This window comes from Tetrao urogallus, assembly GCF_951394365.1.
Source record: "Tetrao urogallus genome assembly, chromosome: 7".
Classification (NCBI taxonomy): domain Eukaryota; kingdom Metazoa; phylum Chordata; class Aves; order Galliformes; family Phasianidae; genus Tetrao; species Tetrao urogallus.
In genome coordinates, this window is record NC_136820.1 from 48,207,283 (window position 1) to 48,221,282 (window position 14,000).

A 14,000-nucleotide genomic window follows, 5' to 3' on the forward strand; every position below is an offset into this window, starting at 1 on the left:
TTTCCCCTTCCCTTCTACTTCTTCTCTCCCCAACCCCTAACCCTGAATTTAAAAAAATAGCCTATCCAGAGAATTTTTTTTAAAAAATGTGGCCAGGAGACATGCCAAGTTTCTTGAAGATCTTTTTATAGCAGTAGCATCTGGCTCTTTGGGAGTCTCCGTAGGGAGTTCTGTTGGTGACTTTACATCTGCTGTGGTTAAGCTGCTAATGGACTGGCTGTCTGGGCTGCTCCCTGCTCTACTGATTTCTTAGCACCATGCTTTGGTTATTTGAGGAGCTTGAGCCTATTGACTTCTTGCCAGAATTACATCGTACATTCCTGCAGCAACTTGCATTGCAACACCCAGTTCATGCAGAAGGGGTTTCAGATGGAGTAAGGATATTGGCTGGCATTTCATCACTCTCTCCTTGAACTCACCCAAGCCAGGATCAGAGCACTGTACAAAGCGTGGGGGTTTTTGATACAGAAGCCAAAGAGAAAGCAAATCCTTTGTCAATGATGCTAACAAGCAAATAAACAAATTAATGCATCAGAAGTTTTATTTGGGAACTCAATCAAAAATACTTTGCCCTCTAATGATGTGATGCAGCTCAATTTTTTTCTCATATTTAACATTCTCCAAATTATTTTTAACATTGTGAATTGCAACTTTGTAGTGGAAAATCAAAATGCTCCATCTGTATCATCCTAAGATGTAAAAGTTTTACATTTTCAACACTTTTCAACATTCTCAACCCAGATTTTTTCTTTGGCCAAACATGGTGTGAAAACTACACCCAATTCTAAGCATGAATTTCCTGCATAATGTCATTGCCCAAAGAAAGTGCAGTTTTTTCTGGCACTGTATTTGGGGTTCAATTTTCACAGTTGATCTGTTTGATTTTTCATAGATTTGTTCTTTGTTGCCACTAAGAAACACTTTTCTCTCCCCTAAGGTTGAAATGACACCAAGCAGCTGCTTCAGGAATAGGCTTGCTGAATTTGAATTTGGCTTAACTAGAGGTGTGCTTTGTCATTTGCAATGCTCTAGATCATTCCCCCTGGTTCTAGCTGTTGCTTAGATATATGCTTATCTTCTGAATATTCTGGTTTGAGCTATTATAGATGAGACTCATTTCATTCAATTTGCAATCCTCGTTGATTTGCTCACAGAGATAAATTATTTCTTCACAGACCTTTTATAGCACTGCCTTCATACCACTTCATCCCCTTCAAACTCAAGTTAGGACAATAGGTTTCTGTATCTGATTGCTGTAGCAGCATTTTTTGTAAGAGTAACGATGTGAAAATATCTGCAGTTTCAAATTTACAGGTAGATTTAATATCCAACATCATACTACTGATCTTAAATATATGTACATGTATGCATGGGCACGTAACTACATAGCTCAATGTAGGCCACATGACCTTTAAATTCACCAAATGCCTGGTGATACAACATTTTACTTTTCTTCCAGTTTCATTTAACATGGAAAATTCCTTGGATTCCCTGAAGTTTGTTATGTAGCCTGTGTTCATCTATCCTTCTTCTCACACTTATCCAGCAATGTCGCTGAAATATGTCAAAAGTCCAGCAGAGCAGTAAAATGAATGTTTTCATTTATAAACCCAAAAGTGCCGGTTTTCTCTACTAGCTGCTCTGTGAATTCCTTCACTTTCCTGCAATAAAAGTGTCATGGGAGAGTTATGATGTATGCCAAACATAAAAGACAGGAGAAATGAAGAAAGAAAAGTACAGATGTGTATAGGTAGATCTATATTGAACTGAGGTCAGTGTCATTTGGGACAGCACTAGCATTTGAAGCTGGATTTCTGCTCCCATCAGATGGAACCGATGGGTGTACGAGGAGTATGTGCAAAAAACAACAGTCTCTCAAGATGTGGTTTGACATTTCTGGAAAGAAGTTTTTTGTTTGATGATATTAGGCTTTTGGGAGCCTAGTAACAGATAAAAACTAACATAAAAGAATACAACAGTCATGCAACATGAAGTACTCCAGTGTAAACTCTTTGTGTGTCTTCAAATCTGCTCAAAAGTTCTGAAAAAGTTCACAGAATCATAAAGTTGGAAGGGGCCCATAAGGATCATTGAGTCCAACCCTTGACTCCACACAGAACCACCCAAAAATCAGACCATATGACTGAGAATGTTGTCCAAATGCTTCTTGAAGTCCACTAAGCTCATTGACATGACCTTTTTTTAACCTTTGTTCCAGAAGGCACCTTTTGTTTGAGGATTCACTTGTGCACAGACCAAATTCAGTATTAATACCTTAATAGGGACAGATCAGATATAGTGGAAGCACCAGCCAGGAGAAAAAAGAATTTTTGTTTCATACATTCTCATTGTAGAGAAATTGAAAAAGGTAAATTTAGGATGAAAAGGAGCCAGTCTTAAGTCTGTGGTGCAATCTGAAGGCTTCTATCCTGATCTATAGACATATCTGAACCCATCCCTGTTGCCATCAAAGAGTAGAAAATCACAGATGTGGTACAAAAGATGTATCAACTTATCTATGCTCAGCAACTGAAAGCTTAGAGAATGATGCCAATCATTTCGACTTTGAGGAGCTAACTATCTGATGATGCTTAGTCATATCTTCTTCCTACTGAACTGCCAGTATTTTAGCACATAACCCAGCAATGAACCCTTTTAGAAAGAAGAAAAGACAAACAAAAACCACCTTTTTCAAGTCAACTCAGCCAGAGAAAACATTCTGCAGAAGCACTGAGCTCACGAGCAGTTCTTCTGCACTGCTATTTGTAAATGCTGAGTGTCGGTAAACAAGAGGAACAAAGATATTTGGGAAGTGCCAGTGAATTTCAAGAATCCATAAACATTCACAGAGTTAAGTTCATGCAAAACCTATCTCTGAGAATCAAGCATTTCTTGAATGGAAATGCTCATGGTGCAGAAAACAATAGATTTATCTTTTGAACTTCCTCAGTCCATCTCATGTCTCTGTGCTGTTAGTGGGGTTCTGACATGCTCGTGCTGATTTTAATTGCAGTGTGTTGTGTCCACAGTCATCTCCCCAGGAAACACATATGCATATGTTTTTAAAGTGCATGAACAGTTTGGGATCCTAAATCCCCCAAAAGAATTTACAGCACAGGTGTGTGGACTTTTCTTCCTGTAGATGCCCACAACTGACTTGATGGTTTTTATTCTGGTTACCTCCATCTAAAAAGACAGGTCCTTGAGAACATGGCATGTGTTCACCACTTTTCTGTTTCTTCCAAAACAGTAAACAAAATTTGGCTTCTGTCATTGTCCAGAACATTATTCTTTTGCTGAACTGAAAGCCTGAAGTTTCTTGGGATCTATTAAGTTACCTTTGTCCAGCACTGTAGTGTTATGAATGAAAATTGAAGGAAAAAGAGGACTTTCAAGTAGCGCACTCAGAAACCAAAATCCAGGTTTAGTCTGGACAGGTAATTTACTGCCTCCAGAACACAGCTACCCAAAGCAACCTTCTGCCTAGATCCTGACCTTAAACACATTTTATAAAATGTCTCGCAGATCCCAGATATATAACATCTCCAATATTTCCACTAGCAAAAGCCCTGGAGGTTGCTAAGATGTTCTGCTGACTTTTTGGCCTTGTGAACCTGGTACAAGGTTATTTGATATGGATGGGTTGGCCTAATGTGGTGTTTCCTGCTGAGGGGAAACTGGGTCTTGGAAGTGGGTCTACTTATGTCAGTGTGTGTGTGGCCCAAGTTTAAAAGGCAAATTTTACAGCAGTGTTATAACTATTTGCATGAAAGTGGATCTTGGGATAAGTGGAATAGCTCAGGGACAACACAGTAAGACTGTATTCAATCTGTTGCCTGTGGGAATTTCTGGACTGAAAGCAATAGGAATATGAGGTTAACAAAAGGTAGGCAACATCTACAGAAACAGCATGGCAGCGGGCTGCAGAGATCTCTGCCTTCCTCCAGCCTTCTTGAAAGATTTATTTATCTTTTTCGGTTTACCAGTCTTCTCCAAAAGACCAAAAGGGATCCCTTTTCTCTGTCTAAAAAAAGGGAGCTTCATGCATGTTAGAAAAAACAGAAAGTAAAGAATGATGAAAGCAACTAGTAAAAGATAAAACATTTCGTTGATAATTTCCAGTACCACACGCACGATGGGCAAATCCCACAATGAACAAAAGTGCAATTAGTAACTACTGACCATCATTAGTTTCTACTAATCTTTAGATTCCTAATTATCATAATTCTTGGCAAGGATTGCAGCCATTGACTGGAAACACAGTGTACTTGATGCTAGACTGATACAGAACAAAAAGACAGTTTCTTCACTGCGATATTTACAGTCTACTTTCTTTCAAAACTATTATTTTCATCTGAATGCATGTTTATGGTTTTTATCCAGTGATTCATGGTACTGTCACACAGAAAAGTGAGCAGAGTGAGTGGCAGAGCCATTTCACATTGCTGTTTTGGAGAACGTGGATGAATTCTAGTGTGAAAAAAGTTGTCAAAGGCCCCCATAAGCTGGAGTTTTGCTTTCTGGCACTTCTCATTGCATCTCTTCTGCATTCACATTGCAGCTGACTTATGCTGTCACGTCCTGCACTGGCAGCAAAGTGTGGAGTTATGCAAGAACTACATCACTCAAGGAAGCATTGCATGAAAGGCTGGAAACTGCACAGTCTTCAAACAGATGCTCAAAGTCCCTGTTTAGAAGCATTCCCAAGGGACAATGGTCCTTCTCCTAAGCACTCTGATGCCAACCCACAGATTGGAATGCCATATCTTAGAGGATTGGAGCCTGTTATTTCTCAGTACCACACAGACTGCGGTGGTTTTCAGGCTTGGTTCAGGTGAAATATTGGAGAATTTCACCCTCCAGAATAAGCATGACCACTGGGCTAAAGGCATTTGCTTTATACTCAGAATTGGTGAAATAATCTGCTTCACTTTTCCCCCTTTATATAAGCTGCTCGATAGCACAAATAGGTGTGACCATTGCTTGGTGCAGCTGAGCCAGCAGGAGCTGTGAGAGTAATCACACAAGCAAAACTGATTTGTATTTTTCTAAATTGGTAAGGCCTGTGCAAAGAGATGAAGCATTCTGCTCAAAGTTCCCTCTTTACTCTTTCCCACTGCAATCATGCCTTGACTGAGAGATGCAGCATTTCAGACTTGAATGAAATCTAGATTAAACATCAAGCTAATGAAGCTTGCTCTTTGACCATGTGCACAGAGGAGATGATGCATCTGGCATCACGTCTAGATGATCTTAGCTCCCTCTGCTAATGTAAATAGCAGGTGCTTATTCACAGCAGTGTCAATGCAGATAGCGCTGAGCGCAGGGCTGGAGCAGAGATGTGTATAATAATACCACATTGGTTGTCCTCCTCCTGAAGGGTCAGACTTCTTGAGCTCAGAATCTCTTCCTCCACAGCTACAAAGATAGTGCTTATAAATGATTTTGAGAGCCAGCAGACGTGCTATGGGGCACTGACACATCACACATGAGCCAATTTCCAATTGCTGCTATTTAGAGAGGGGCGGGGGGTGCATTAATGTGATTCTTTCCATGATCAAAGTTGGAGCATGTTTCAGGGCCAAGGTAAAGATTTAAGAAATATTGCCTGCTTAAACTACCTGGGGTTTTTGTACACAAAAATTGAAATGAAAAGGGAAAAGGAACAGCCGTAAAAGAAAAGATTTGAAATGTAAATACATGGAAGAAGACAGAAAATCTGTGCCACAGGGGACTGGTTTGTATTTCTAGTATTAATCAACAATTAAGCACTGTCTTAAGAAGTTGCAAGGGTAGATTTGGTTCAGGGCATGTTGATCCATGGGTGGCAGAGCATGTGCCCCAGACCGAGGTAAAATTTCATGCTGCTCCCAGCCAATCCTAAAATACAGCAACCATCTAGGAAGCTAAATAATGTTCTCTCAGGATGAAAATACCACCACAATTTATTTGAATACATCAGAACAATGCGAGTCAAGTAGTTTTGTAGTGCAGCTTTAACTAGGAGTAGACATCTAATGGGCTGCTCCTGTTCATGAGCCCTATGGGGAGAGGGTGCAGGATAAAAGAAGAAATCTAGATCAGAGGATGCTTTATTCCCATTAATTATATCACAGGTAACCAGGATGGCATTGCATTCCTCCCACTGTAGGGAACAGGAAGGGTTTGCATTAGGTGCCCTGTTATTACAAGGCAGACCTTTCCAACACTAATTCAGTGACGACTTCACTAGCTGGCTTCATTTACTGCCTGAAAACCTGTGATGGGTGAATAGGAAATGGATCACCAATGGGCTGTTTTAGGGCATACCAATAAGATGAAGTGAAGTAGAAGGTAGAAACACCTATTATAGTATTCACACACTCATTTTGTGCTTAGCTGAATGTGATGACAGTGATTCACATGAATATAGATTACTAGAATCAAAGAGCCATTTGAGTTGGAAGGGACCCTAACATCTAGCTAGTCCAGCTCCCCTGCAGTGAACAGGGACATCTGCAGCTCCATCAGGTGGTCAGAGCCTCATCCAGCCTGACCTTGAGCGTCCTCAGGGATGAAGCACCCACAGTCTCTCTGGGCAACCTGTGCCAGTGCCTCACTGCCCTTATTGTAAAAAAGTGACTACATGTAGCTTTGCAGCCAGTTTTGCATGTGTCTGGGTGTGGTGTACATCTGTGGGTAAAATATGTTTTGGAAGACAAGGGATGTGACGTATCTCTGCCTGTGTTGTGGTCTGTGCCTCTCTTCACACTAAGACATGCAGGAATGAGAGTTTGTTGATAACTACTACAAGCATGCTTACAGGGCACAAATCAACATGTGACCATATGTGTGTGTACTCCTTTAGTCTACCTGTCATTCTGGTGAGAGATGGTAAAGCCAACATAGGTATATGATGCCCAATGTACCTTCTGAACAAGATGTGCTTTCTGAAACCCAGCATGGCAAAACAGGTTATAGGAAGCAATCAGCCAGCCACGGTGTTCAGCAAAGCAAGAGCTCCATCTCAGGCCTCTTTTCCCATTTCATACAGTGGATTTGTGCCAAAGGGTGGTCCCAGGACCTCCCTTCTTCAAAAGAGAAGGTGTTTGGCCAAAAGAAGGCAGCTGGGTCTCAGGGAAGGCTACATATTCAGGGTTGGAAAACTTAAAAAAAAAAAAAGACAGATAGAAATAATTTTTCTGTAATCTGTAAGGGATCATCAGTTCCAAAACCTGCTCTGGGGAAAGACTGCTCTGGAGGTCTCACACAGCGGTAGTTAGCTGGGATAAGGAGCCTCAGATTCTCTTTTTCTTCATTCTTTTCTCTTTTGCTGACTGTTGCAAGAACAGATTTCCCAGGTGGGAAGGAAGTGTAAGACTCAAATCAGACACAGATACTCCATAAACTAACAAAACCTCAGAAAGACAAGAAGTGTCTAGAGATGGGGCTGCACCGCCAAACACTACAGATCTGAAGACATCCAAAAATGTTCCACCACCTCCTTTCAGTGCCACCATAAAACATATCTTGGCTCCATTTTGGCTGATTTTTTTTTTTAACAGTGCAAGATGTTCAGATTGTCCCCAGCCTGCCTGGACCGGACACTGCATGAATAAAAGGCAGCCACTCCTTTTCTTCCCCAGGGTGTGAGCTCTCTCACAAATCCCTCCAGGAGCAAAAGGAGCAAACAAAAGAGAATCATAGGATCATCATAGAATGGCTTGGGTTGGAAAGGGTTATCATGATCCTTGGTTGGGATCAAGGATCATCAATTTCCAACCCCCCTGCCAAAGGCAGGGCCACCAACCTCCACATTTAATACTAGACAACAAGAGAAAAGGAAAGGAAAAGGAAAGGAAGAAGACAACTTCCTTGCCTTGCTTTGCATTGCCTTGCCTCACCTCCCCTTCCTTTCCTTCCATTCCCTCTCCTTTCCTTTTAGAATTGAGCACATATTGAATGGTTGTCTGAACATTGCATAGTTATCTGGACTGTGATTAAGAATCAGATGCTGTTAGAGTCCCTTCCTCCCTTATGAAGTCTTCTGAAGGCTGATATAAATAAAAATCCAAATATACACCATTACTGACTGCAAGTGTAAATTAGTGCCATCAAAACTTCTGACTTCTTACTGATTTTCACATAGGACCTATGTTGATAAAGGTCTGAGGGAATGTGACACTGATATTTCATACTGGAAGCCAGTTTGTATTCATGTTCTTCCTTGCCATGTCCTTTCCAGGTATGCTTCTTTCCTCACCTCACATCTCTGAGTTTCAGTAGATGTCGGTTCATTTAAGGGATTGATAATTTTTCAGTGATTCCCAATTATCTGCCTCTGGGCAATGAAAGATGCAGACAGGAATTGTAATCAGCATCTTGTGAACAATTGTGTGAACAAGAAATGTAATGAGAATCACTGAAGGACTGCTCTGCCTTCTAAACCTGCAGCAATGAATCTCCCCCAACACAAATGTGGCAATTTCTGAGAATAATATCCCTTAATACTCTGCAGATCTCATTTGTCAGATCTGATGCAGGATTGCAAAATACAGAATAAATGTCCTTGGACAGAATCCTGTAGGACAGAAGGACATAATATCTTCCTTGAAGTATTTGCTGGGGGATTTCCGTGGCTAAGTGTCAACATTTCCACCTGAGCAGATAGCTTGAATGTTTTTTTATTGTTGCCTGAGAGGTGGTCAATACAGTTAATAAACTGGAGCCTGATTCTTCTCATCCTAAAGTCCATGCTGAAGGTAGAGCTTATTAATTATTCCCTCCAATTCTTACTTTTCTCTGCTGGCTATTGAGAGACTAGCTCAGCTGTGTGTATTGACACTGCAGGCATGAGGGCTCCGTTCACCGTCTGCTGCTATTTGAGGGCTTAATATGGGCATGTTAATCCCCCAAAAGCCAGACGGGTTTGGCCACTGGCATAGGTCTGCATTGCAGAAAGCCGTGGGTAGCAGCCAGAAGTTATTTACAGCTAGCTGATGCTGACCTCTTAGATTGCTTTCTCCCTAATGTTTTTGTGGGTCATATCCCAGGTAGGACTTGGGATGATGAAATTCCTTTCTGCTTCTGCTGTACCATGTTGCCACAGCTTCTCTCAGCTCTGTGACCCTACAAGCAAGGCAGAGCAGTGTGGTTATGTATAAATCACAGAACTGATTTGCTGAATCTCTCCAAACTGCTGAGACATTTCCACTGCCTTTGGCCACCCAGTGCTTACCTAGTTGACCTCTGAAAAACCCCTGTGTCTGAGCATGCCAGTACTTTCTCAGTCTTATTTGGCTTGTTTCCAGAAATAACTCTGCTATTTTACTCTGCTTTTTTTAAAGCATGAACCCAAGGCTAAAATTGTTTTAGGTACACACTCGTATACATCCACATTAATACACATATTCAGTACAATCTGTAAAAAGGCCAATTTGTCAATAGGAAGAAAGTCATTCAGAAATGTGAGAGATGTACAAATCCTCCATTATTTAGCTCTGAATGAAATAACCAGCTCTTTCACGAGTTCAAATGTACAGTGTGTTGCTTTGGTGGAGTTCACCTCCTTTCCTCATTGAAATTTTCTGCTTTCTCCAAAAGGAATTGAGAAGGAAAGCGTGGAATGGAGTGAGGTTGGCAGACATGAATCTGAATGCATATTTGAGAGCCCATGCAGTTTAATGTAATTGGCATATAAGTGTATTTTTCTCCAGATCCCCAGACTTTTCAGTTTGCCATAGGATTGGAGGGTAGCATTATCTATGGACAGTGTCGTTATTTCTAGAGCATTTATTGCAGCAATGCACCGCCCTCTCCTTGTTCCTTAGTATTTATAGATGGTTGGGATGCTGTAAAAAAGGTTTATGGTTAGTAACTTTGGACTGCTAAAAGCAATCTGCCTTTATCTGATTCACTTTATCCTAAGAGATATCCAGATACAGTTCAGATAAATCACTAGAAGGGAGACTGGAGGGTAAGGACTAGTAGTAAAGGCCAGTGAAGGAAAGCTTTGTCACTGTCTCCAGAGAACAGAAATCTGTGCCTGCCTCTCCACTTCCCTGTGAGGAGCTGCAGGCCGCTATGAGGAACTACAGGCTGCCATGACAAGATGAAGGGCCATGCAGAGCTGCAGGCCATCATGAGGAGCTGTGTCTGTCTATTTCAACAGCCTCCTCAGCAGTTGATATACCCCTTGTCCTCAGACCCTTCCTCATCTCTGCAACCCTCCTTTGGGCATCCTCTAACAGCTTTATGTCCTACACTGTGGCACCAAATTTGCACCCAGTGCTTGAGGTGAGGCCACAGCACAGAGCAGAGGGAACGGTCTCTACCCTCACCCAGCAGTGCTGAGCCTGGTGCATCCCAGGGGACGGGAGCCCTTTTGGCTCCAGGGCACACTGCTGGCATCCAATGTGTTCTCAACTGGAATCATAGAATCACCAAGGTTGTAAAAGACCTCCAAGATCATCCAGCCTAACCACCCACCTATACCCCAGTTGCATTTCTGTGGGGCTGCTCTCCAGCCTCTCATACCTCTGCATGCAGAGCTAGGGTTGCCCTGTCCCAGATTGCAAAACCCAGCACTTCCTCTTGTTAAACTTCATGCAGTTGGTGATTGCTCAGCCCTCCAATCTGTCAGGATGCCTTTGCAAGGCCTTTCTCTCTCAGTTTAGTGTTGAAGGCAGAAGGCTGAGAGACAGCAGTGAATTGGATGGTTGAGACTGGCTCTAAGGAGGAATTTTTTACTGTAATGAGTATAGCCAAGTGGTGGAACAAGTTACACGAGAAGGTTGTGCAATCTCTATCTTTTACTGTTTTCAAGATCAAACTGAATAAAACAACCTGTCTAATTTGAGAGCTGACCCTGCCTTGAGCTGGAGGCTGAGTCCTCCTGAGATGAAGTAAGGTCACAAACAACCTTGGTGTTTGTGCTTTCACTGTAGAAGTCTTGAGTGATATCTTCTGGGGTCTGGTGAACCTTTTCAGTTGTCTTTTTCTTACTTGATCTTCCTTTGATGTGGCTCCTTCCCCTTTGGAATAGATAGGGCACTCAAGGCTCAGTATGGGTAGCTCCTTCTCAGAGAGGCCATTGCTGTCCTCTTAACCTCTGCCATCTGCTCTGGTTTAGAGTCTGTGGTACTGATGTCTGCAGAGAGGTGTATTTGTGGAGAAGAGCTGTGCTTTGGATTTCACAGCTGCACCAGTTAGTGAGTGGGGAGGATGAGGGGAAATGTCATACAGATTTCTTGTGGTTTGCTAATTTGGGTTTTGCAGGAAAAAAAATAGAGAAGAAAAAAAAAAAGGAGAAAACCTCACAGTTGTATATTTATCCTGAAACCACTAAATTCAAGCTTGAAAGTATATTAGGCCATTTCAATGCACACAGGAAAACTATTGTTGAGCAAAATTGTTCCTCGGTTTTACTACTGTAATATAGGGGCATGTGTTGGAGTTTAGAGACTCCCTAAAGAGCAGCTGTTGGCCTGTAGCAATTTAACTGAGAATGTAGCTATGGCAAGCTGATTATATTTCTAAATCTGACTTTGGCTATCTTCCCCTTTATCTTTGATCTTGAAGGCCTCATCCAACAGCCACCTCAATCAAGACGTATGTGCCTTAGAGATTGATGAGGTTTGGATCAGTCTTGGATAGCACAGAGGTTACAGCCAAACATGTACTTAGTTTTATACCTCATCCTTGCAGTGGGTGGGAACAAACCTAAAATAAGAACAGAACTTTCCATTCCCCACGGAGGGAAGCTGGTAGAGGCTTTCCTAAGCACGTATGCATCAACTTGGATATATACCACTACAGCTGTAATGCCATAAAAGTCAGGCACCTAAACTGGAGTAGCACTAGGAGCCTAGATACCCTGTGGTCAATGGAGGTGTATAGGTTCTATTGAAATGTGATTTAAAGGAAGGATCTGATTTGCTGTTCTAAACTGTCCTTTCATGGAAATTTTTAGCTGTCAATTAAAGAAGGAGCTCAGAAAGGTTAAATTCCTAATGTAAATACCTGGGTCATATTTAGATCCATATCTAGACACTCGCCCACCCAGTCTGTGCACTGGGTGTTCTACCACCCCTCACAGCACAAGAAAAATCTCATGCCAGTTCAGTTTCCTCACTGCAGGTAAGTGATGTCTTCCGAGATTCCCTAGGCTAAGTATCTTACCTTCTAGGATACAAATGACAGGGAACAAAGGAAAAATCTGGTAACCCACTGGTTTTACTGCTGGAAATGGCAGTAAATACCTCTACTTTGGCAGTTGATTTTATCCCCAGGTTTACTTAAACTATAATAAGATTCAAGGCACTCCATTAATGTACAGACTGCATACAAACAATTGAATTCAGAATGACTGAAATCTTTGCGGTAGGGTTAATACTCCACTCCAGCCCATGGAACTGTGAAAGTCCCAGAATATTAACTGTTGCCCTAAGAGTGAGAAAAAAAGAGACCCTATCTGGATGCCTAATGATGATCAACACCGTAACTGACCAAAGAAGAAAATGGAGCAGCATGATGCTGAGCCTAATTGCTGATTTCATTTAAATCTAGTTACCAGGCATGTCATTAGCATAAAGATTGCCTGAAGTGACTCAAATTCACATCGATACTGTGTGGAGCTCTGAGGAGATAATGATCTGCATCCCCAAACGCTGCAGTTATATTATCTCAGAATTCTTTACAAACTAGTAACCCTGGATTTCATAAAAACGGACAGGGCTTTTAAGTGTAAACCCAGTACTTGTCTTTATTTTTAAGGCAGATTTCCTTAGGCTCTTCTGACTACAGTCTCCAATAGGAGCATTTTAATTTATCCAAATGAAACCACACTCACACTCCAAATCACAAGACCTTCTGGGTAGCTGGTAGGATGTTCTATTCTTTAGTTGGGAAGTCAGCACTGTTGCCCTGGAGTAAGTTTAAGACTGATGGGAGGAGGAGGAACGTTGTGTTCATATGATGGCTACTGATATTATTTGAGAACAGCCCTGATTGAGACTTTATTGTCAAGATGCATTTGAAATATATGTATACATTTTATTCTCAGTTTATTGTGTTCTCTAGTGCACCATATCTTTTTGTTCTTACATCTATTAAAACCACAGATGCTAAATAGAAAATGAGTCACAATAACACCTCATTCCTCATAAGTAGTGTTTATTTGGGTGGTTAATGCCTTATCTAATTATTGTGCAGATACCCCAAGAAATTTGTGTTAAGAACTGAGTCTCATCAAGGTAAACAAATCAACTTTTAATGACTGACTCCTTGCTATAGCATTTAATAAGAAAAAGGTCAGGAAAGAGAGGCGAGGCAGCAAGCAAACCATTTAGAACAGTTCTCTTTATAAAGAACATGAGAAAACATAGGTCTGCGTGCCAAAATCAGCAACAGGGGAAAGTTTTACACAGTGGTCCCTATTAAAATGTCTACAGATGCCTTTGCAATTACCCTCGCAACACTGTTTCCAGATATTTCTGAAGCTAAACATGTATTTGATACTAATTGCAGAGGACAGCATAAGGAAAGTTAATTGCTAACCCCAAAATCATAGTGACCCACATGAACTTTACCATAAAGGGGATAATCAAGATTTATGTAGGTTATTTTAGGCAAGCTGTGAGCAGTAATACATTTCCAGACCGCTTACCATGGTACTGAAGGTAAATTTAGGCACCTGTCTTACTATCTCAGATTTTTGGCTTTATCTCATGATCAATTTCCCTCACTCTGATCCCTGCACAACCAACAGGGGAAACAATGGTGAAGCACAAGGCACTTACAGAACCGGACTGAACATGAACCTTTTTTCTTAGTAGAAATGAAGTTCTACTGCCAGTGATCCGAGCACAAATTTTTGTGTTTGGGATACACAATTCAGCTTCAAAACCTTGGCCAAACCACAGCTGAGAGACTCCAATGCTCTGTTTTTGACACCTGACTTTACCAGAAAATTCATTACTTGTGCTGGATGTGGCATTTCCCTTGGCCTTTCCTCTCCATCT